This window comes from Argiope bruennichi, chromosome 7 (assembly GCF_947563725.1).
Source record: "Argiope bruennichi chromosome 7, qqArgBrue1.1, whole genome shotgun sequence".
Taxonomy (NCBI): domain Eukaryota; kingdom Metazoa; phylum Arthropoda; class Arachnida; order Araneae; family Araneidae; genus Argiope; species Argiope bruennichi.
In genome coordinates, this window is record NC_079157.1 from 32,110,183 (window position 1) to 32,135,324 (window position 25,142).

The 25,142-nt window shown below is 30.1% G+C and overlaps 1 protein-coding gene across 1 annotated transcript in view; it reads right to left on the reverse strand.

The window, feature by feature from the left end:
• LOC129975879 (uncharacterized) overlaps nucleotides 1–18,676 on the reverse strand; it is a 38,745-nt gene extending 20,069 nt beyond the window's left edge. The window contains exon 1 of the mRNA XM_056089142.1: nucleotides 18,501–18,676. The gene's annotated coding sequence lies outside the window, so the exon portion shown is untranslated. The remainder of the gene's footprint in view (nucleotides 1–18,500) is intronic.
• Between the last annotated feature and the right edge of the window lie 6,466 nt (nucleotides 18,677–25,142).

The window sequence follows — 25,142 nt, forward strand, 5'->3', positions numbered from 1 at the left end:
GACTCTTTCACACATCTCACAGATAGAACACAGGGTGAAGAGCAACCATGCCCGAACCAGGACTCGAATCCGGGACGCACAGATCACATGGGAGACACGCTACCCCTAGACCAAGACGCCGGCTCCGTGGAAGTTATCTCTTCAAAACTTTCTCACATATTCTGTAATAAATGTATTATTTCTTTCCCTCTTTCTACATAAAATTGTGGACTTTGGACAAAGCCATGAATTAAAGGAGTGCTCAGATTTTTATTTTCAGAGTCCCACATTTGAGAGAAGTATGCTTGGCAGTGGTATGAAGAAACCCGGTAGGTGTATAAAAATAAATGGTATTGGCAAACAATAGTTACGAAATATTGATCATTGGTTAGAATCTAGCGTGTAATCTTTGACGTTTAATCGCTGGCATGCGATTTATTGTCAAAGATGGCACCTACCAGAAAATCGAATATATACTTATAGCGCTTTTTTTGTCCAACTTATTGTAACAAAAATTAGACATGAAACTATAACTTTAAGGTCTCATACCAGATTTCACTTATTTAAGTAGCTGCGTTTTTCGGCATGCGAAAGTACAGACAGACAGATAGACTTCTAGATCTAGACCTATTAGATTCTAAATTTGATATAAATCTACATTTTAGATGCTAGAACTGGAAACTAAATTTTATCTATCTATCTCTTAGCATTCTTTAGTTATCGTCGATTTGCCTAATTGTTGGGGGTGGGGGGGATTTCTTAAACTAAGTTCTTCACCTCAAGGCACTGTAGTTGTATGAGATAATAACATTGCAATTCAATTACTTAACAAGTGGTTTTACATAAACTATTTTGAACTGTGTATAATAATTATAAAGTTTACAAATGAAATTAAAAAAAAGAGGAAAAGAAGAAAAGAGCGAGTTCACGTAAGTGTTTTATCGGCAAAATTTAGTTCAGAGTCAATATGGTGTGGTAAAGGTGTTGGACATGTCTTAATCACTAAAAGAGGATGAGGTCTTGTGGAGTTCTCTCGACAAGGTTGTGGAAGCTTAGAGTCATAAAATTCTATTGATGGCGATGTTGTCGCTTTTCTCTAATTTTCAAAGAATTTAATGGATAATTCCTAATGATAGTCATCACATGTTAAAAGATAAGTTGTTTTTTTCTAATATCATTGTTCAAAACCAAGGGATTTTACTGATTAGCCAAACCCACAAATTTTGCAATCTTGCCAATGCTATAATGTATGTTTGCAACAATCGCCCATATGGGGGATGCGTATGAGGTATGCCATATGGGGCTGCAGCTTTGTTTCATAGAAAAGTTTTGTTTTTACTTGAAAATTTTGGATTTTTGTATAGTTTTACATTTTATCTTTTATAATTGTTTATAGTTTTTATTTTATCGAATGTGAAGTATAGAGAAAATTTGATAATCATCAAATTGACAAATCTTTACAATTTAGACATTCCTCAGTTCGAAAAACAAACTCAAAATAACTAAAAAACGCTTTAAAATGGACGGATGAGATTTGGTATACGGTATTTATAATACCACATTTGTAGAATTCTGTCAAATTTTGAGCGAAATCCATTCAGAGTAAAGTCTGTCTGTCCGGCTGCCGATTGTAAGTTAGCGCGATAACTATAAAATGAAGAAAGTTAGATAGGTAAAATTTGGCACACAGATTTAATATCTATATGGTTAATATATTGTTACGAAATTTTTCTTCTACAAATACGGCTAATCAATCGCAACACATTTAATCGCTAGTTCAGCAGCTTGCTTGCTTGCTGTCTAATCCTCTCCAAAAAATCCCTCTTTGTTGAGAGGGATTACGGCTCATTGGGCCCGCAGGCCCCACCATCCGTAAATCTAAAAATGGTTAACTTTGGAGTGATATGAAACTGACCTTAGTAATTACAGTGCATCATACATGGTTTATTTTAGTTTGGAAGTATTGTTTTCTTGTGTGTGGGAAAAAAAAAAGGGTTATGTATTATTTGTCTGCAATTTAAATTGCAAGGGCACAGCGAGGTCTGCGTTTGTTGCAGGTGTCGTTTATATCATATGTCGGTAGATTACTTAGGGTGGGGTTGTCTATATTTATGATGTTTCCATAGAAGTTTTGGGCTTGTTTGAGGATGAATTGTTTGATTGGGGGGATGTTCAGAGCTTTAATGATTTCCGCATTTCTGATGAACCATCTGGCCCTGACTATCATCCTTAATGTTTTGTTTTCCAGTGCGACTATTTTTTGTAGGTTAATTTTCGCCGTAGCAGCCCAGATCGGACATGCATGCATAAGTATTGGTCTTAGATATGCTAGGTAAATGAGGACTTTATTGTTTATTGAGAGACCTGAATTTCTGCAAATTAGCGGGTATTGGATTCTGAAAGCCAAATTAAATTTTTCTCTTGTTTTATTTATGTGCGTTTTGTAATTTAAGTTTTTATCTAGTGTTATTCTAAGATATTTGACCTCGTTTTGCCAGCTGATTTCAGTGTTGTATATTTGGATTTTGGGCCAGTTATTATTTTTCTTGAAGAATAAGATTGCCTCTGTTTTGTCCACGTTGAGTTTTATTTTCCAGCGGGTTAGCTAATTTTCGAGATTATTAATGCAATTTTGTAGGGGGATGATTGCTTGTTGAGGGTTTTTGCCTTGGGAGAGAATTGCAGTATCGTCTGCATAGAGACTTATCATGATGTCTTTTTGTTGGGGTATGTCATTCAGATAGAGTAGGAATATGACGGGTGCCAGAATTCCGCCTTGAGGTACCCCGGCTCTGAGTTTTCTTTTTGTTGAGTCCGTCTGGTTAACTTGCACTGTGAAATATCGGTCCGTGAGGTAAGATTTAATTATGTCAACTATTGTTTTGGGGAAACTGTAAGCAATTAATTTATGTATTAGGCCTGGGATCCAAACTTTATCGAATGCTTTTGCTATGTCCAAAAATATGGCTGCTGTTGGTTTTTTGTTTTTCCTGCCTTCATGAAGGAATTCTATCATGCGGAGTAATTGATGAGTGGTGGAGAGTTTCTCCGTGAAGCCAAATTGCTGTGGGATTGAGATGCCAAAAAATCCCTCGGTCTCGATTGCTTGCTTTTTTTATAGTCTTCCCACAGGAAGTGATGTCATTTACAGGAAGTGGCGTAATCTTGGGAAAGTCCCAGAACTTTCTCCAAGTTTCAAGGAAAAACTGGTCTCGGTGATATAATGTTGGGACCATCTGGAGTCTTCTAGAAAATTCCTTTCGTCACCAAGGTCGCCAACATTTGTCGCCAAGGTCGGCATGTCAGGGATACGTTTTTATCACTTCGTAATAATATAGATCTAGATTTAATATCTATATTAATATCTATCAAATTTGGAATGAAATTCGTGAGCAGAGCAACTTTTTGTCCACATGTAATTTTACAAGCATTTAAATACGATAACTCGAGAAAAGCAGGGACTTAAATATATTAAGTTTGGTATGTAATTTTATCACTACAATTTTAATTCTGTGTAAAATTTTGGTTTCAATCAGTTGAAAGAAACTCACCTAAAACGGAAATGTGATTTTCTGGCACTTTTAACCACATACCAGAGATTTATCGCCAGACATATCGCCAAGGCTCATAGATTAGATTCAGTAAAAATGTTAAATCATGTAAAAATGTTAGATCGCGTTAAAGATCAATATTTCGTAATGATTGCTCGCCAATGCCATGTAAGGCATTCGTGGCTTTACGCAAGGTCCAGAATTTTAAGCAGAGAAAAGAATATCTTAAAAGAGAATATGCGAGAAAATCTTAGGGTTAATCTCCCACTTTTTAGGATATGTCTTTGAAAATAAACTGAATCTCCAAGATAGATGGTATCGTCAATCCAAGGCGTATTTTTCCAGTAAAGTTTAGGTGGAGTAGGAAAGTTCTTTTTCCAAGAAAAGAATACAGTTGACATTTATGAATAACAATTTAGATCTTTCATTGGATAACATCAGATTTTTTTCTATTAATTTAGTTGCTCTGCGAGCTTCTCAGTGATGAAATTGTAATCCTTAGCGGTATAAAGTAAAGCAGTATCGTCGACAAAGAGGCTCATTTTAAAACCTTATAGTCCTAGGTTATTATTGATATAAATATTGAAGCAAGTAGGACCGAGTTTGGACTCTTCAACAATTCTTGTGTGGAGATTCCTTGAGGTTTTGACTCACACCATGAATTGTTTGGTGGTATTCTAGTAATCGTATTCACTTGCGCACAGACTTCCTCAGAATGGATTTCGTTCAGAATTTGATAGGAATCTACAAATTTGGTGTAAAGATCGTATACTAAATCTTATCCGTCTACTTCAGAGCGTTTTTGAACTATTATCTTCATAGACAGACAGACATAATTCTAAAAATGTGTTTTTTTAAAGAGGTTTGAAATGTGGAGGCTCTCAAATTCTCGAGTTCGAACTTTTTGACAATTGCAGTTCTTTCTCTGCACGTTTCAAAATAAAAAAAAAATAAAAGGATAAATGAAGATTAATAGTTGTTAATGCCAAATGAGAAAATGCAAAACATTTTTAACAAAGCCTTACAAACGTTCGCCCTAGCGACTTTTATGTGCTGTTCTGAATTACTTAAAGACAGACAAATTTTAGATTTACTACATTATAAAGCATTGCTTATTCTGAATTTTAAACTTTAAAACGGTTCTTGCATTTCATTGTCATTGACATTGTTTACCATTTCAAATCTTATTATTTTTTTTATTTTTTTTCAACACGACCATATTTATTTTTAATACATCATAAATTGCCTTATTCAACGGACTCAGTGCACAATTTTAGGGGCTGCTTCTAGCGCATGTAGCGTATAAAGAATATATGATCAAACAATTTTTTTTCTCGAAGTATATTGTTTCCGCTTATCATGAAGCACTACCCAAAAATAGACCCGAGTTAACATCGGCACCCAGATTTACGGAAACATATCCAAAATTTAGCTCGTGTTAGAAGTTTTATGGCACAAAGGCAAACATCGGCCATGCGACACCAAATAATAACATAATATAAATATAAATATAATAAAACATAAATATATCTTCTATAGAATTCAATAAAAGGATAAAAATGGAATTAATTAATACAATTTAATTAGTTACTTAATTAAATTAATTTAATTAAATTTCCTTGAACATAAGAGATGAAAAAAAGCTTCAGAGACGATTATGTAGAATTTTGAAACATAATAAAATCTCAAAATCATGACTCATTTTTAGCAAAATATCAATGAAAGGAATTAAGAAATGAGACTTGTTTCATTACATGTAATAATTTTAAAATAAATTGCCACAAAAATTGTATAGTTAAATTAATAATAACCATTTATTTATAGTTTGTTTAAAAATTATTCTTCGGTAAATTAAAAATATAAATCGAAAAAAGAAATCATTTCTGCGTTTAAGTATTAATTAATGCGAGAACACATTAATAAAATTAGCCCGAAATTTAGAAGAAAAAAATACGAAAGAGAGAATGGTTTTAAAAAAAACTTCTATATCGATGTTTTCTGTTGAACCATTTAATGTCCTTGGACTACTATTTTATGATAACCTTCGAAATGTGCGTATGTATGAAAAATATTAGAAAAATTTAACCTCGGACGCAGAAGATTTTGATAACTTTCCTGACGATCGTTTGGTAGTCTAACACAATGATGCAATACCTAATGCAATCTCAAACTTTGGATTAAAAAAAAGATAAATATGAGACTAAATTTTATAAATGGAGCAGACGATATATATATTTTTTTATTCTCTATATTCTTTTTCATTTTTACATTTTTTAAAAGATATATAGCATGTTAATTTACGAATAACGTACTGTGTCATGTTGTTAAGAATATTCTTTAAAAAATTGTTCAGAAAATTTGTGAAAAATTACTTTTTAAAATTGGAATAACAATGTTATGATACATCTTAGATGTATCATAATCTTTTGTTAATCTTTTGCTTCTCCATAATGTATGATAAAATATTTACCACATCATCAGAACAATGTGATAGTAACAAATGATGCTGAAAAGCATTTCATATTTTAAGAACTATCTCATTTGCTTATATTCGTGATATGTAAGAAATATCTATATTCTAAAAAGATATTGTTTCTCAGAAAAGAAAAGAAAATGAAACAATCTCCACCAAAAGTATCAATTAAATATATTCAAGAAATATTTTCCTTTTTGGAAAGAAACAAAGAGTTTTTAAAAAAACAAATTTGGTGCATTGATGAAATTAATTGCTCGCGTCGTAATCCATTTATTACGTTCACCCACCAACAGGTTTTTAATCATATCTTCAAAGAGAAATGGAGGGAAGGGGCCAACGATACCTGCCTGTAAAACATAGGCAGTGACTCCTAAAAATGATCGAGACACATTAGAAATTTGTTAAGAGAAAAAGCCTGTTATGTTCGTAAAAAATATTCCTTCTAATTTTTCTTAATCTTTTTCTAATATTCCTTCTAATAATCTTTTCAATTTAATTAAAAATAATTAAATATAAATTTAATTAAAAATTTACTTTATATTTTAATTAAAAAATTTAAAATAATAAAAAAAAATAATTGCATAAAATCTAATATGTATTTTTTAAAAATTGAAATATGATTTTTTTTTCTGAAAATGGAAATAGAATATGCTAGGAAAAAAATCACAAGAATGATTGGACAGAAACACATTTTTGGAGAAATATCCATGAAGATTCTATAAAAAATTATATGCAGTCGCTTTTTTTAAAAATTTATATTGGACGACATTTTAAATATCGTTTGGCTTTTATTTTTGCTGCCATATTTCTCAAAAAATAATCTATTTATTCAAAAATGACTTGCAAGCATGAATAAATAACGAATAATGTTCGAAATCTGTTTTTTTTTCACCATAAAACTGGTAATTATTTCAAAATACTAAATTGGTAAATTTATCACAGATATTGAACTAGGGATAAAAATTACCAAAATGTCATTATATTTTCTGATTTGCAACATTTTTTTTGAAATGCTTAATGATTTTTGTAGGGTAACTTTTTGACTACATACTGATTTTTTTATTTTCTAAAAAATACTTTTATTTTGTTTACACAGTACTGAATACATATACATGTATTGAGAATAGAATAAATACATTCTTTAAAAAATTCCTATTGTGAAACACAAAATTTTATTAGAAGATAAAACACCATTTTAATGAACTTTTGATGACACTAGCTATTGAATTTGTATGACATTCCAGAAGAAATTTGCAAATATGACGTAAACTTCAGGTATGAACATCACTGAACTTTTCGAGATTCATTGGAAATAAAATATTGCCGCATAAGGAAGTCAATCGATATTTAAGACATCTGAGATTAATAAGAAAAGAGCCGATTTTGATTTCATTACGTCAAACTAAAAGAAAAAAAAGGATAATAAATATTTATTACATCTGGGAAAAAAAGCATTTTTAACCTATGAAATAAATTCTTCTTTTAAAAATAATAAAGCAAAATAATAACAATTTTTGTGCAAAATAAAATACAAATTAAAAAAAAAGATGCTGATCAGTCTGAGTTTAATAACAAAAGAATCGATTTCATTCCCATTGCGTCACACTTGAGGGAAAAAAAAGAACCATAAAAAATTATAACGCCAGCATAAAAAAAGATATTTGTAACTTAGGGAATAATAGAAATGCTTCATTTAAAAATAGTTATGGATAGTTTTTGCACAAAAATAAAATATGGATGTTTATGAAACAAACACATGTAAGGTATAAATCGTTTGGCCAACAAAAATACAGTGGCTCAAAAAATTGAGAGTACACCTTACGTTTACTTGATAAATGCGACTTTCAATATAAATAACACATTAACGGGAAGTGTAAACATGATTTTATTTTTACGCATAACAAATGGTTTAATTTAGAGTAAAAATAAAGAAAAATCAACGAAAAATTTCTAAATTGAAAATTTTCAGAAGCATTTTAAATAAACATACGCAGAATTTTGCCTCAAAAAATTGAGAATACACCAATGAAATTTTTGCAATATCACGCATAGAAATAAAATGTCACTATTAAATTGCATGTCTTTCGGCTATTATAATGGTCTCTAAACGTCATGGTACCGATTCGACCCATTTTTGGTGGTATCTGAAGATATTTTACTCCATTCTTCTTGCACCATTTGTTTTAAATGGGTTTTGTTTCTAATTTTGTGTTTCTGAACCCCTTTTTCGGGTATGGCCCACGAATATTCAATGGAATTGATGTCAGGGTACTGTGGTGGTGTGTGTAACTGTTGTTTACTATGAAAAAGACATCATATTTTGACGTTACGTGCATTCTGTTTGGGGTCGTTGTCCTGCTGGAAAATGGAATTTCCATCTAAACCCAAATTTTTAACACTTTTCTTTAGATTGCTGCTACCATATGGTTCATCCAACTTGTTGCAGAAACTTTTCAAATCATAGGCAAAAGTGAAAATGCTGAAATTGTGCTAAATGCCATTAAACAAGCTGGATATAAAAGTAGCATTGTTAGAGAGAAACCGTTCATCAGCTTGCAAATTCAGTAAAAGCATTTGAAGTTTGCAAAAACTCATCAATTGAAGACCAATAACTTTTGGAAGAAATCTATATTTAGTAATGAAAGAAACCTCAACATTTTTGGCAGTGACAACCATCTTACTGTATGGAGAAAGCCTAATACTGCTTTGCATCCAAAAAATTTACGTCCTAAAGTTAAACATGATGATGACTCCGTGATGATTTGAGGTTACATGGCTTCATCCGGGGTAGGAGATTTAATTTTTATAGATGGCATTATAAATGATACGGTTTACTTGGATATACTTCGCAGCAATCTAAAGGAATGTGCTAAAAATTTGGGTTTAGATGGAAATTTCATTTTCCAGTAAGACAACGACCCCAAACAGAATACACGTAACTTTAAAATATGGTGTCTTTTTCATTGTAAATAGCAGTTACACATACCACCACAGTACCCCGACATCAATGCCATTGAATACTCGTGGGTCATACCCGAAAAAGGGGTTCAAAAACACAAAATTAGAAACAAACCCCATTTAAAACAAGTGGTGTAAGAAGAATGGGGTAAAATATCTTCAAATACCACCAGAAATTAGTGAAATCGGTACCATGACGTTTAGAGGCCATTATAAGAGCCAAAAGACATGCAATTTAATAGTGACACTTTATTTCTATGCGTGATATTGCAAAAATTTCATTGGTGTATTCTCAATTTTTTGAGGCAAAATTCTGCGTAAGTTTATTTAAAATGCTTCTAAAAATTTTCAATTTAGAAATTTTTCGTTGATTTTTCTTTATTTTTACTTTAAATTAAACCACTTGTTATGTGTAAAAATAAAATCATGTTTACACTTCCAGGTAATGTGTTATTTATATTGAAAGTCGGATTTATGAAGTAAAAGTAAGGTGTACTCTGAATTTTTTGAGCCACTGTAAGTGTTTGAACTAAATATCTAGTGAGTGTTAGTTTCTAATGAAACGAAGAAATGTTCGTTACAGTATATTCTATTCCTATCACTTTCGGACGATTTTAACATAACAGACGGAAAGAAATAAGAGCACTTTTCTGGTGTTCTTGGTTAAAAGTTTCTCTTATTTTTTTCTGCTGTTGATTTCTATTTTAATTGTCATTTTATTTTTGAATTGTATTATTTTGATGTTTTGCTAAGTAAAAAAATAAATATCTCCATCCGTTATTGCATTCCTATTTTGGTCAAATCAAAACAGATTGGCACAGACACGGAAGTGAAGAGAATTCTTGTATCAGAAAACAAACGACCTAGCAATTATACAGAATGAAAATAAATTGTTAAGACAATCTAGAAGGTTTCAAAAACAAAATGAAAATGATAAAAATTACTATAAATAATATTATTTTTTAATCAAATAATCGCCTGAATGTTTGAAATCAACCAAAATTAGATTTGTTTGTTTATTTAAACGGTAAATGACTTTAAAAATGATGAAAAAAAGCTAATTAAAGGCACAAAAGTATTTCAATTGATATAAATAATTTCAAATCTTTCCAATCGATGAAAAATACAATAGTTAAAAGTTAGGTTTATATTTTACCTTATAGTTAGTTTATATTTTTAGTAATAAATTATGATAGTTAAGAACAATGGACAATATTGTTTCAAAAAGTTAATTAACTGGATTCAAGGTCATAGATTTGACAGTAGCATCTCTATTAGTAAAAGATATCGTTCGATATCTCCTAGATATTTTTCGATATTTTGAATGCCAGACAATAACGTGAAGATATCGTAACAATGTTAATGGGCATTTTGTACTAATAAGATGTATTTAAAAAGGGAATTACCAACCATTAGAGAGAAATATCAAGCATCCAAATATTTTACAATGCAATTTTTTAAAGCTAACACATTTGGCGTCAACAAATGATTGGATAACGTCATGAGTTGTAGTTATAAATCTATTCGGTAGTAAAAAGCGATTCTAAAACTTCAAATAAAATGTCAACCACTTGCTGGCATTTCGACACAAAATATATTTAATGACCGACATAAACATATTTAATTATTAAACAACCAATATTTAATTTTTAATGACCGACACATTTGACGCCAACAAACGATTGAAAGCATATACAATAACGTCATGAGTTGTAGTTATGTGTCTATTCGGAACTGAATAACGATTTTAAAACTTCAAAGAAAATTTCAGCCATGTGCTCACAATTTGTCACAAAACATATTTAAGATAGGAACTTAAAAGGAAAGTTGAAAATATATACAGGGTGTCCACTCTTATCTGGGCCCAGTATCTAATTTCTAAACCGTTAGACATAGCCATAGTTTCCAATTGAAAAAAAATGCTTTAAATGATGGGACAAATTAAATTTTATGTTATTTGTCAGTAAATATATTTCTCAAAAAGTTACGAAATCTAATTTTGTATAATGTCCTCCTTTTCTATCAATCATATTTAGCAAAAAAATTTTCACATTATCACATTGTAAGCAAAAAAGATTCCATTATTCTGTGACTAAAATTGTTAATATCATTTATCTTTCATTTTAATTAGATCACTTATGAATAACTTGTTATTAAAAACTCCCTAAACAAAATATTTTTCAGCATCAAATTATGTTAGACATTAAAATCGTATTATTTTAATAGCTTTACATTAATTTTCTGTTCATTGTACAGATGAAATTCGGTACACAAATTTAGCATATGATCAAACTCAAATTTTAAACTAGATTTGACAAAAGGTTGCCAACCTGTACTTTCGATTACATATAAAAGCGCAATGATTAAAATTAATGAAATTAGGTATGCGATCTTGTTATTAGAAATGTAATTCTATGTCAAACTTTGGCTTCAGTTAACTGATAAATAAATAAAAGCGCTCAAACTGCACATATATTTTCTGCACTATATTGCAAAGCACAGAGTACTCCAATACGGACTCTGAAAATAGAAGTTTGAGCACTTGTGGCATTCCCAGCCTATTTCAAGGTCAACAATTTTATGTGATGAGAGGGCGATAACAACTTAATTAAAGAGTATGTGAAAAATTTCAAGGTCAACAATTTTATACAAGATTGAGGATAACACTTTAATTAAAGAATATACTGTGCGATACCCCGAGCTAGCCAGATGCCATGCGCGAAACTTGATGGGGCTGCCGAAGAGCAACCTCAACTAGCACGAAGGAACAAACTACACTTGATGACATTGGACCCTTGCAAGCGATAAAGAACCCTTTAGAGAAAACGCATATTGGTACAGAAAAGAATAGGAAAAAAATTACATGTTACATTACATATTAAGTTGTGAAACGTTAAAATTGCATAAAATACATAAAATGAGTGTTAACTTTTTACATTAGGAGAGAGCTAAATACAAAAGATTTGACAAAATGTCCCTAATAGAAGATTTAATTACTGGAATTTTTATGAGTTCTTCGACTTCAAAAGACATCCAATTTCTTGGCCATCTGAATCTGTGTTACACAGGCTTTGATCACGTGATTTATAGATCCTTCACACGATATATAAATATATTTCCTTCTTCATTGCCACGCTGACAAGTCGAACTTAGGTCAAAGAAACGACTTTGATGCGCAGAAATTACACCATGGCCAGTGTATACTAGGTTAAGATAAAAATCAGCCTCAATTCGGTTAACCTAAACGTTTTTAAAATGTTGATAGGTTATTCACCTCTTGATGGTATTATTCCATCTCTCCTGAAAATCCTTCATTATTAGTTTTTTAGTCTCATTTCTGAGTTGGATTTAATGGAAAGATATCTCTTGGGTTTCTAAGTTTAAAGCTTTCTTGGCTAGTGTATCTGCTTTTTCATTTCCAAAATTAAATTAAATTAAGGATCAAAATAATGAAAAAGTATGTGAAAAATTTTCAAGGTCAACAATTTTATGAAAAAGTGAGGATAATACCTCAATTAAAGAGTGTGTGAAAAAATTTCAAGGTCAACCATTTTATGCAAAAAGACCTTAATAATAAGGATAACACCTTAATTAAAGAATATGTTCCGTCCTAGAGACGCCTTTCCCCTATTCCAGCTGTAGTGATCAGAAAACCGGCGCATGCGCAGTTTCTGTTGAACTTTGATACGCTTCTTTTTTATTACTTTGTGATTCAGAATTTTGTAATGCCTAATTAGAGATGTAACGTAGAACGATGTAGCTTTGTGTTTGTGTTCGTGTTCGTCAATAAATGTTATTCTGTGTTTTATGATATCTTCGATTCATTGAAAGCTAGAAATAGATTTTAGATGTAGATTATAAAATAACTGAACCACATAATAGAGTTAGAATGGCGCGATTACATTTAGATTTATTTGATGAAAGTTCTGGCGCCATATACATCAATCAGAATATGTAAAAAAATTTTGGAAGATCACTCCCGCTGGTTTTACAGTGTGGACAAAAAGATTGTTCCTAAGAATTTTATAACGCCTTTTTGAAAATGCGTAACATTATTAAAAACAACAACAACAAAAAAAAACACGAAATTACCTTTTCCAACAATGGTTCATTGCTTATTTAATTTTAATTTTGCTGTTTTCATTCATCAGCAAATAAAATTTCAATTCATGGATGAAAATGCATCATTAAAATCATCATGATTTTTCTAGAATCCAATAACTTTTATAATTCATTGATTAAAAAGTTTTACATTTTTATTTTCTAATCAAATTCTATGTTTTTTTTTTAATAATTTGTATACATACTTCTTTCGTTTTTCTTTATTCTTTAAAATAAAAGTCCAAGAAGACGTATGGGTAAATGAATTAAAGTAATAAATTCGAAGGACGAAGTTGTGACACAAAATGTCCTTCGATGCTGTTAAAGGTCACTGAAATATCCTCTGGATACATTGTATAACTCTTTGCGATAGTAATCTATATTGCGTCATGTATTCTTAGAAATCAGTTGCAATGGCCAGAAAAAAAGGAATTTCAAATCTGGTTTTTAAAATTCATTTATTTATTTTTTTATGGTTGATGCATTTCAAAGATAGAGGATTACACAAAAATTTGAAAGCGAAAAAAAAAAAATGGAAGCAAGCATATTTCCATAAATATCATAGTTATTAATTAATTATTTTTCTGCAGAATTAAATTCTAGATTAATAAGAAAAAACTTGATTATTTCATTTGCTCTCTTTTTATTTAGTATCATAATTTTTCATATGTAGGTTAAATCCAAAATGTATATAGCTTCTCATCAAACGATTTTTTTTAAACAAGAACTGTTACCATAACAACAGGACAATACCCAATATTTAGATTTGGAAAAATAATTAGATTACAATTAGAATATGCTCCGTTTTTTGCTTTTTTTTTTCAAACATCTGTTCTTTTTTATGCATTGATTCACAATCAATTCTACTGTGATAAATAGAAGATTCTCAGATAATGAAAAAAAAAATTACGTTTGAAAAGGGAAAAAAATTATCTTTTAATTCGGGCATCATTGATTTTTTTATTTTATAGTAATTTTTTTAAGTAATTTAATAATTCGTATATCACCAAAAAGAATTCGTTCACAGTTTGAAAAGTAATCTTATATGTTTAAACTTCAATTTATAATTTTATAATGAGCTGAATTTCTACTAAAGGAAACGGAATTATAGGAAAATTACCTATAGCAATGGTTCGCATGACAATACTTCGGGAAAATTTCTTCAGTATAATAGTGCTGAAGAATATTTTTTTTTAAAAATTGATGATAAATTTCCTTTTATTCCAATTAATAATTATAATTGAAATTAAATTCACAACAATAAGATCTCGATTCCATTATTAATTAAGGAAAGCAGACGATATTTTTTTCTTCAATATAAATGAAAAATCAAACAGTGAATTCATTCTTTCTACCATAAAAAATAATTGCTTGCATTTAATTGAATTTGCAAACGCTAGTTAATTTCTTGAAATATGTTTAAAATGCAGTTTTCAGTTCTTGTCAACTAATACAAACTTTTGGCACTTGTTAAAAACTACAAAGTTTTTCAATAATGTAAATTTTGTAACAAACCTAGATTTGCATATTATTTTAATAATATACGTGCTTTGATATTGTTTATTTTTCATAAATACTAAATTATTCGATAACAATATAAACATTACCTATGGTTGCTTCAATATGTAATATTTCATTTATATTTTATCGTAAACGAAGTGTAGAGAAGGTGTTGTAAGCGGCAAAAAGTTCAAATTCGTGATTTTGATGATTCTTCGTTTTGGACCAGCCCTTGTCCGCAAATAATATTTTTGGCATTATTAGATTTTGGCTTCTAATGAAATTACTACAGAATTTCTAGACATTCTAAAGAAATACAAGAATGTCTTTTATTAGAATTTCTGGATATAGACATTTACTAGATTGTGGATTAGAACTATGAATTATTTACTACAGAATTACTAGAGAAACTTTAGGGGTTTCTAGATGTCTTTGACAAAACTTCTGCATAGATGTTTTTAATAGTTACTTTTACTGAAATCAGTAAAAGTAACTATTACGTCGCATCAATCTAATTTTTGAATAAAAGGAAAACAAGGCGTCAGAAGTAACATGCACATATTAAGTTATTATTAATCGATGACGTCACGTAACTTCATTCTTTTGTATGTTTCGAACTTTCTTTGAAACTTTCTCGCATGCATCTAATAAAGATATAATTTCCCACTTCCCTTAATAAAATTCTGGTAATTAGCCATGACCATGAGCATCACATGTGTTTAGATTTTTATTTTCTAAATCCTGCTGTGATTTTTTTTTCGGGGGGGGGGGGGGATTTGAAGAAAGGAAAACCGAATATACATTTTGGATACATTCTTACTATTCGATTGAAACCAAGATTATCTAAACTACAATTTTAGTTTGAAGTTCACATACAAAAGTTCATTTATTTAAATCATGACGTTTTTTCATGCATACAAAAGTAACAGAACGATACATGGTCAATACATCAACGTATTTGGTAGAAAATTCAATAGGATTCTATTCTACCTTTAAACACTTAATCTGTGTATCAAATGTTTTTGTCAACCCTTTATGGTTTTTAGTTATTCTGTTCACCTGTACTGTAGACAAACTTCCACTAAATGGATTTCGTTCAAAATTTGATAGAAGTCTACAAATTTGGTGTAGACACTAAATTTCATTCTTCTAGCTCAAAGCGTTCTTCAGTTATTGTGTTTATAGAAAGACATATATAATTCTATTTAATCCCAAAAATGTTTTTATATTCAAGCTCAGGGAAGTTTGAAACATGCAGATTCATCAAAATATAAAGTTCTAATTTTTGACAATAAAATATTTTGTTAACTTTATATACGTGAAAATAAAAGTAATTAAAATAATACAATGGACAAAAATGATTCAAAGTGAATGACATTAGTTAGTGGTTGCAGATATTAATTTAAAATAATGAAGTAGAAAGAAAAATTATAAATTCGTTTTAATCAACACTTTCAAAAAGTATAAAAAATGTTTTTACAATCTCTTTCACGCAAACGCATTCCTTTCAATGATATTCATATGCTATAATTTTCTAAAACACTGGCGTCTGAAATGCCATGAATCCTGGCATACGATATGATTAATAATAAAATTTTTGTTTGGTATAAAATAAAAGCTGACAATTTTATTTAATTTTATGCATTTTTTTAATGAAAAATATAGTAGTAGTATTCAAGCTCGAATTCAGCTATATATTTTTCATTTAAATCTTTTCTTGAAGGAAAAAAATAATACTGATTTTTATAATTTTGTTTTATTATCCAAAATATGAGTGCTTGTTTTAGAAAAAATTATTATAGCAATTGTCACAGTTGCAATCTAAATATGCATAAATATAAATTGTTTCTAAGTCTTTTTTTTATACAAATATGCAATTTTGTGCCCAATATCTTAATGAAATTCGATGCATTGCTCTTTAAGAAAAAGAAGAAAGTTGCCAACTTTTCAAAGTTAAAACGCTAGTTGAGATATAAATTATTTAAAAATTATGTTTTTTGTGCTTTTCAACTATATATTCCGAAAATACTATAGCACAAAAATGATTATCTATTTTAAAACTCGAAAACATGTTTTCTTTATAATACCAATTTTATTTTCGTACACATTTTGTCTCATAATTATAAATTTAAAATAAATTTTGACGCAAAATCTGTAAATATTTTTTTAAAGTACTAACTGGAATTTTTAGCAACTAAAGCCTTGCTTCCAAAAAGTCACAATTAATCAGTAATTAAAAAAAATCTTTTGAAAATAGCGCTTAGAAACAGTTTTTTTAGAGCAAAACTTTGAAATCTTTTAACGATTAAGATTAAGATTATTCCATGATTTTAGAGCAAAACTTTGAAATCGTTTAACGATTAAGATTAAGATTATTCCATAGGTTTGCTCTCTGAATCGAGTATTTCAAATAGCGCAAGAGAACATATTCAGTGTCATTTTTTGGAAACAGATGTGATAATAAGGATTGTCATAGACTTATTCAGTTGAAACGAAATAATAAGGTCAGATATGGAATTATATCTTTTCTTCCCATTTTAATCTGTGGCATAATGGATAGAACAGAAAGATTCTATAAAGATGTTTTTACTGTTATGGTAAAGTTCAAATTAATTTCGTTTTTCCATCAAATCATCTATTCACACATTTTTGCCAATATTTAAATTAACACAAAAATTGCTTTCTCTAGACATTAACTTTGGACTTTTGAGGTAGATTTTTTCACTTCTACTTTTATTTCGTAGTATATACATCTTTGTAATTTGAACTTATAATAATTTGTTGAAGACTGATTAAATTAAATTCCTATAAAATAACAGATGAAATTTCAAGAAATATTCCATATTCCATTTTATATTAATAATTTAACAGCCAGAAAAACCATATTATGGAAAAACAAACTGGTCTAGTCGCTATAGGCAACTAGTATATTATATTACTAATTTTGTTTATTTGCTCTAACTGCCTTCCCCTAAGAGTCACAATCATACGACTTGTCATGAAAAGAAAGCTTATTACTTCCAAGATAACAAAAGAAAACTAAGCAACTCTTATTTCTGAACATAAACAAAGCAGTTCTTTTATATCGTTTGCAGTTCTTTTATATCGTTTGCGGTTCTTTTATATCGTTTTAGATATAAAAAATTTCAAAAACGAAATTGTATTTTAAAACAAAGAAATTATAATAAAAGGAAAATTATATCTTTCATTAGATACGTTTTGTAGTTTCGATGAAATTAGTTCTATCAACAAATATGCATAAATAGTATTGACAAAATATTGTAGAGCAAATTTTTTTTAGAAATACAAATTTGTTTAAAGAACATCAATTACTCTACATGTATTGAGAAGAAACATTAAAGCAGTCTTTGAAAATGAATTATATCATACAAAAGTCAATTACTCGAAATCTGCCTTTCATTCCAAAGAATATTTGATATATTTTACATTTTTAAAGACGATATAATGAATTCTAATTAGCGAAACAATACACATCTTCAAAATTCTAATATACAGTAGTTTTGATTTTTTATTAAGAATTTAATTCGCGTTATGGCAACAAAATGATTATAAGAGTATGGCTTTTTAATAAAATTATACTGAATCAAAATACATTTTTAAAATTATATAATTTAGATGAAACAAATCTTAATTTAACCATTGATAAGAGAGAGTTTTTACTTTTAAAGGTAATTATTTTTAAAAGTCTTACGACATACTATATGAGATTGAATAAACAGTAAAAATAGTAAACAATATATCGTATACATAATGGAAGATACTGAATAAATTGCAGAATTCGAATGATTTGTCAAGCAACGAAATTTCATTATTTATTCCCAGAAATATTATAAAAATGAAAATAATTATAATTAACTTATAAAACACTTCAATACACTAACATAAATAAACTAATACACTAAAAAAGTAGGTACCTGTAATAATTATTCCTGAGATTCTAACACAGGAAAAGGCTGAAAATCCAAACCAATTGACAACAAGCGAAATAGACTGACTCTGCAACACAGGCAAAAGCAATGAGCGTTAAAGCAAAAGAGCAGAGATAAAATATGATGCGATTACTCACTGCGGAGTCCACACCAAGGACAGATCAGAGTTCGCGTAAAACCAGTGATAAGACGTGCACGTACACTAGCTGTAGTATCACCTGCTATCTTGAGGGAGAAAATATAAAGAAAAATTGGCGCGGTTATCTTTTGGCGATTAATAAAGCGTTTATATTTCAAGAAATGTGCTCCACCCCGACTACGCCAGACATATGGATAAACACAGTTCAGACGAGCGGGAATCGGGAGTTATGCATTGATATATCATACAGGAACGTTTTCAAAATGGCTGGAAAAAAAGAACAGAAACCTGCCAAATGGTGTAGTTATGAGACATCAATTACGCAGAAAACAAAAATGTATATCAGAAATTGAAATAGCAGATATTAATACTTTGTGAATTATTTTTTTAAATGAGCGCGGGGGGGGGGAGTCCATTCAAAACTTACTTGCATACTCTCTAATAAAGATTTAAATTCAGAGAACGCCTTGCATAGCTTTGGCGCACAGTATTTACGAAATTGTAACCTTAAGTTAATTTTTTCAGCCGATTAAAAAGAAATCTAACATAGAACTATTCTGCATTTTTCAAAATACAGATTGACAGACTGTTAACCCCTAGTTAGATTAAGCTCAAAATAAGATGGTACACAAATTTAATATTATAGATGTTAAATTTGTGTACCAAGTTTTATCTATCTAGCTCTCTTCATTTTGTAGTTATTGTGTTAATTTATATTCGACAGATTTCTTCTGAATGAAGTTTGTTGAAAATAAAACTTGAAAGAAATCTACAAATTTGGTAATAAGATCTTATACCAAATTTCATCTATCTAGTTCAAAGCGTTTTTGAATAAGCATTGTCATAGAGAGACAGCCAAAATGGTCTTCGAACTTAGGAGATCTAAAATGTGAAGATTCATCAAGATCTGAAGTTCTGATTTTTTTTTGACGAATACAATGTTTTCTCGTACTTCGTAGACGAGAAAGTAAAAATTCCGTTTTCAGTGTTCTTAATGTGATGGATTTATTCTTTGATAATTCGAAAAGAATGGTTTCAAAATGATTGCAAAAACAAACATGTGATTTTTATTTTCTCGTATACATAGAAAGTTAAATAATCGTCAAAAAATTCGAACTCGAGATTTTGATGAATATTCAAATTTTAGATCTCTCTGAAAGCATATTATTGGAAAAATATCCATCTGTCTGTCATTGACAAACATAACTCAAAAACGATTTTAGCTAGATGATTGAAATTTGGTATGCTTTTTTTATACCAAATTTTCAGATTTCCATCAAAGTTAGAGTAAATTCCAAACAGAGGAAGTCTGTCTCTCCGGCTGATCGAATGTAAAGTAACACACTAACTACAAAACGAAGAGAGCTAGATAGATAGAATTCAATATACAGAAATGACATCTATAGCGTAGACACATTTGAAATTTTGAGCCAGTCTGTCTGTCTGTATTTTTAGAAACATGTAAATGCGATAATTCAAAGATGCAATGACTTAAATATTTTAAATTTGGTTTTGGATTTTGTGATTACAAGTGCAGTTTTGCGTGGAAGCTTTATTCCAATCGGTTGAGAAAAACGTGTCTTCGTATACTATTAACGACATTTCAGGAATTAATCGCCAAATAACTCGCCAAAATGCTAAAGTCACTCCAAAAGTTAATATTTAATAACTATTGTACTCCAGTTGCATGCAGGACGTTTTTCTGGCATGTCAAATTGCCAGAAAGTTTTGCGATAATGTTTGCGATGCGAGAAAGTTTTGGAGAGACTACTCCCTCCAATTCATAAAAGAATAGAATCACACATCACTTACACAGAAATAGAAGCATATATTAGAAGCTAAATAACATGCAATATTAATTTTTAAAATTTTTTTTAAATTTCGTTTTTAATAATTTTAAATATTAAGGCATTGTCCATTGATGTTTCAGAGAGAATTTTTTTATAATAGTTTGAAAAACGAGTATGAACTCCATGCATGATGGTTATAATTATGAAGCCCTTTTTACACAGCTTATAAAAGCTTATTTAAAAAATAGAATAACAGCATTAATGTTTTGTGACTTCTTTTTTAAATCGTTTTCAATTATCTTAATGAATAAGGAATTGCTTGTTGATATTTAAGAAAGAATTTTTTTAAAAATTAATTTGAAAAACGAGCGTGAACTTCGTGCATGATGGTTATAGTTAAAAGATATCGTTTATACTCTTCAAAGGCATATATTAGAAACGAAATACGAGACATTAATGTTTTTAATTTTTTTTACAATTTTAAATTTGCTTTTATTCATTTTAATGATATTACTTTCGGTTAGAATTGAGAATAATAAATGGCCAAAGAAAAAAATGTTTGGCTTTTAAAAGAATTTTGGAATTACAAGATAATAAAATTACTAACAAATTATTTCGTAAATTCTTGATGCCATTTGGCAATATCGAATGAATGTGCTTTTCAACGCATATCTGCATTTAATTTCGTTGGAGAAGGCCTAATTGGCTGTATGATCTGGGATAAAAATAAAAACCTAGATAATGATTTTAATAAATAAATCAATTAATCAAGAGATTGACTGTACAGTTCTTTAAAAATCAGAAATAGAGCTACCACTGAGCTATAAAAAAATTCTAATCTCAACATCGAATTGATTAACAAAGATAAATTGGTGTTGCCATCAAGCTTAAAGAATTGGACTTTTCACCAAACCAAATTACAACTCTTCCTAATCTTTCCCGACAGTAGGAATAAATTTTGCAAGACATACATTTTCAAATTCAGCTTCCTAATCAGAGCAGAAAAGGCTACTTGTATCAGGAAAATATGTTTTCGTGAATCTCTCAACAAAGAATTTTTAAGACTATTTTGCGATCACATCAGATATAACTAATCGCAATTTGTATTCTTATCGCAGGCCTATCGCTCATTATCGAAATCATTTTATTAATTCCATCTGTATAGTCGAAGCTTTAGTGATTTGATGACTTCTCTATTCCAAAAGAAAAATAATTTTTGTTGACAGATAATTTTTTTGTCTTTAAAGACTCGAAAAGCTTGTCTATAACATTTCCGAAAGTTTTTTTATAGAATAGCTTAGGAAATTCTAATTAGAGCTAAACCAAAATATCGTATTGGTTTGGACTCCAAGACATTGAATAGGTATGAAAAGGCTGATTCTTTCGTAAAAACGGCTACAGAGTAAAACAGTACTTTTTATAGATTGTCGTTGAAGATATTATTACATATTACCAGAAAATCTCGTTTCAAAATATTGTTACGAATTTGTAATGTTGCTACTCAGTACAGTTTGTTCCATCGTAGGAAAGACCGTTTTACGATCAGTTCTACTGTATGCTGATCGGATGTCGGATCAATGACCCCTGTACTTGACGAAAAACCTGGCGACCAACTATTGACTTGGCGACGAATTTGGGAACAAAATAGATGATTTTGGAATCTTCAGGAATTTTGACAAGAGGACCAATAGGAGGCGAATTATACCGATTTTTCGAGAACCTTCTCTGCTCTGCTCCGGAAGCTATAAAAGGCCGACTATTGAAGCCGAAGTCTGTCGTATAGAGTCGTATAGTGAGTCAACGGCGAATTAGTTGGACCAGTCCAGCGAAGTACAAGTGTTGAATGAAGCTCAAGCGATCAAGTAATTGGAAAATTGAGCTGTGAGCCGAATCTTGGAGTTTATTATTAAGACAGCATTAAGTCGTGTGTGGAATAGCCAGTCGTATAGTAGTGAGTCGGCAACTGAGTATAGCTAAAGTGAGGATATAGTGGAGAATAGCAGACGTTTGGAGAGACCTTAGAAAATAGCTACGTGGATTACTTCCCCCCGCTGAGTTCTATCTGGCTGCTTTGTGCGCTGTTGTAGTTGTTTACTACCGCTTACTATTTTTGGGCTGCTCTTTGTACTGTGTGCTGCTGTATATTTCTTGTGTACGTCTCGGCTGTACATTTTTCGTCTGTGTATTTGTGTCAATAAATGTCGTTATTTGTTATTGAGCCTGTTGACTGTGTTATACCATACACCCACTACAGGCGAACCCATTCGAATTTTGGCGAATATAATTTCCTGTCCGTAACAATATGTATAAAACCTATCAAAATAGCAAATACCAAGAAATTCTAGAGGATATTTCACCAGTTTTATCCCTTACTTCATGGCTTAAATATAGAAGAGATGGCATAATAACACCACGCCTAGCTACACAGATGATTATTACTCTTGCAGTGTCTAATGAATAAATTTAGACATTATGACAATTCTTACTGCCATTCATTTAACCAAGAAAATGAGATTGAACATATTCTCTTGTTTATTAAAAATATTCATCTTATAGAATAAAATTTTACATCATGCTCAATCTTAATTATCAATCAATATCGCCTCTTAAAGTTCTGCTCCAAAAAATTGTTTTTAATGAGTGCTATCTAAACATTTTTCTTCGGTCACTAAATTTTTGTATATATATTTAACAGTGCTTTCCTGGCATTAGAAGACAACAGCTTTTATGATTAAAGATCCCAAATAATTCATTGAAAATTGATAACTCTGTTATGCAATCTATCACAAGTGCTGCGATCTCTGAGAGAGGAGTACGAAAGTTAAATGCTGAAACATTACCATATTTTTGAAGGTGAATATACGGTCCATTTAACATATACGATATAGATTCGTATTGAATTTTGAATCAATTTAATCTATGAGTTGACTGTCTGTCTGTCTGTATTTTCTCACGCAATAACTTACAAATGAAATGACTTAAATCAATGAAATTCGGGACGTTATCTAATGACAGCTGCAGTTCAGGGTCGACTTTTGGTTTCATTCGATCGGCAAAAAGGCATTCGAAATATATATTAGCACGAAAGTAAAAATGATCGATTAAAAGTTAATTACTTTTTAAGTAAAAGTTTATATTTCGTAGGTACTGTTCGCCAATGCCATGCAAGGCATTTGCGTCTTTACCCAAGGTTCATAATATTGTGCTTGAGGAGGGGGAAGGGGGTCAGATTTTACCTGTACAGAATGCGAGAAAATTTCGGGGTGATCACTTCCGTATGTTTTTCTTTTAGAATCCACGTAAAAACTTGAACTTGCAAGCTTTTAAAATTAAGTCGATGCGATATTGCTCGAATTGCTGAGAGTGCGGTCTTTGTAATTTGCAGTGCTCTCGAAACTGGTGGGTGGTGGTGAAAGAAAGAAGACGGTTCCTTGTTGTTATGTCTAGGGATCAAGATCTTCTATATGAAATAAAAAGTGGAGAAATGGGTACTTTGATTGAGACTAAGGAACTGGTTTTTCACTAAAAAGAATATATATTAAATTAACATTCTTAAAATTTCTCTCAAATGTGGGAGACGCGGAGTGCAGACCACTAATGACATAACAATGTTTTGATACGAAATAAAAGTTGACGAAACCAGTTCAGTATTGAGGCTGGGGGACCAGTTCTTTGGTTTTACTATTTATTTTAAATATTGTTAAGAATTCGTAATATTGCTTCCCTGCTCAGTATGTCTATTGGCAAGACAGATAGTTTTGCAGACATAGTAATGCTTGTTGAACGATGACAAGACAATGGTCTCCGGCTTTGGCGACAAAAGTGAAATTGATAATTATTTTTCATCTTAAAAATGCTTCTTAAATTGATTGTCAATAAGAAACAAGATGACGTTGTAAGATTTATTTAAAAAAAATTTCTTAGGGCAGTACATTTCATGGAAGGAAATTTTATCTTCCAGTTAATGGAAATTAAGTGGAAAAAAATTGTCTGCCAATTTTCATTTTTATTTCTATTTTTCATTAAAGAGTTTGCCTTTAGCTCTTGCTACAAGGGAATTGTCCTACCAACAACTTTGTCCAACATTTGGAAATCCTAGAATCTTTTTTTTCTATTCACTTTCTATCCTTCTCTGAGACCTCTGAACCTACAGAAGGGTTGGATTAGTATATAGGGATGAAGACGGCAAACCCTCGAACGTAATCCGCAAGGGTGAATACCCTTTTTGTTTTTTGTTTTTAGAATAATCTATACATTTTCATTGATAGTTTTTAATCCTTATTTACCGATTTATTTTACAATCGATGTTTAATATTTGTATCTTTATAAAAGTTTTGATGCAGAACAATACCAGGAAAGATGAGGAAGACTTCTCAAATCAATTAAAATAATTGAATTTAATTAATAAAGAAAGATTTTTAATTTCTACATTTAGCGGATATTTACTGCTTGCTACTGAAGCGTTGCTCTTATTCTTCTATTGAATATTGTCAGAAAAAATATAACCATATTATGAACATATCAACGTGATTTATATTGTTGATTGATCAACGTTGAAATATAAAGAGTTAATATAAATTTTATAAAAAAATATTTATATTAAAATTATATCAAAATTTTGCCAGATGGAATACAAAGGTTTATTTTTGACAAATGCTATTTTAAAATACTCATGGTAATACACTTTTAATAGGAAAC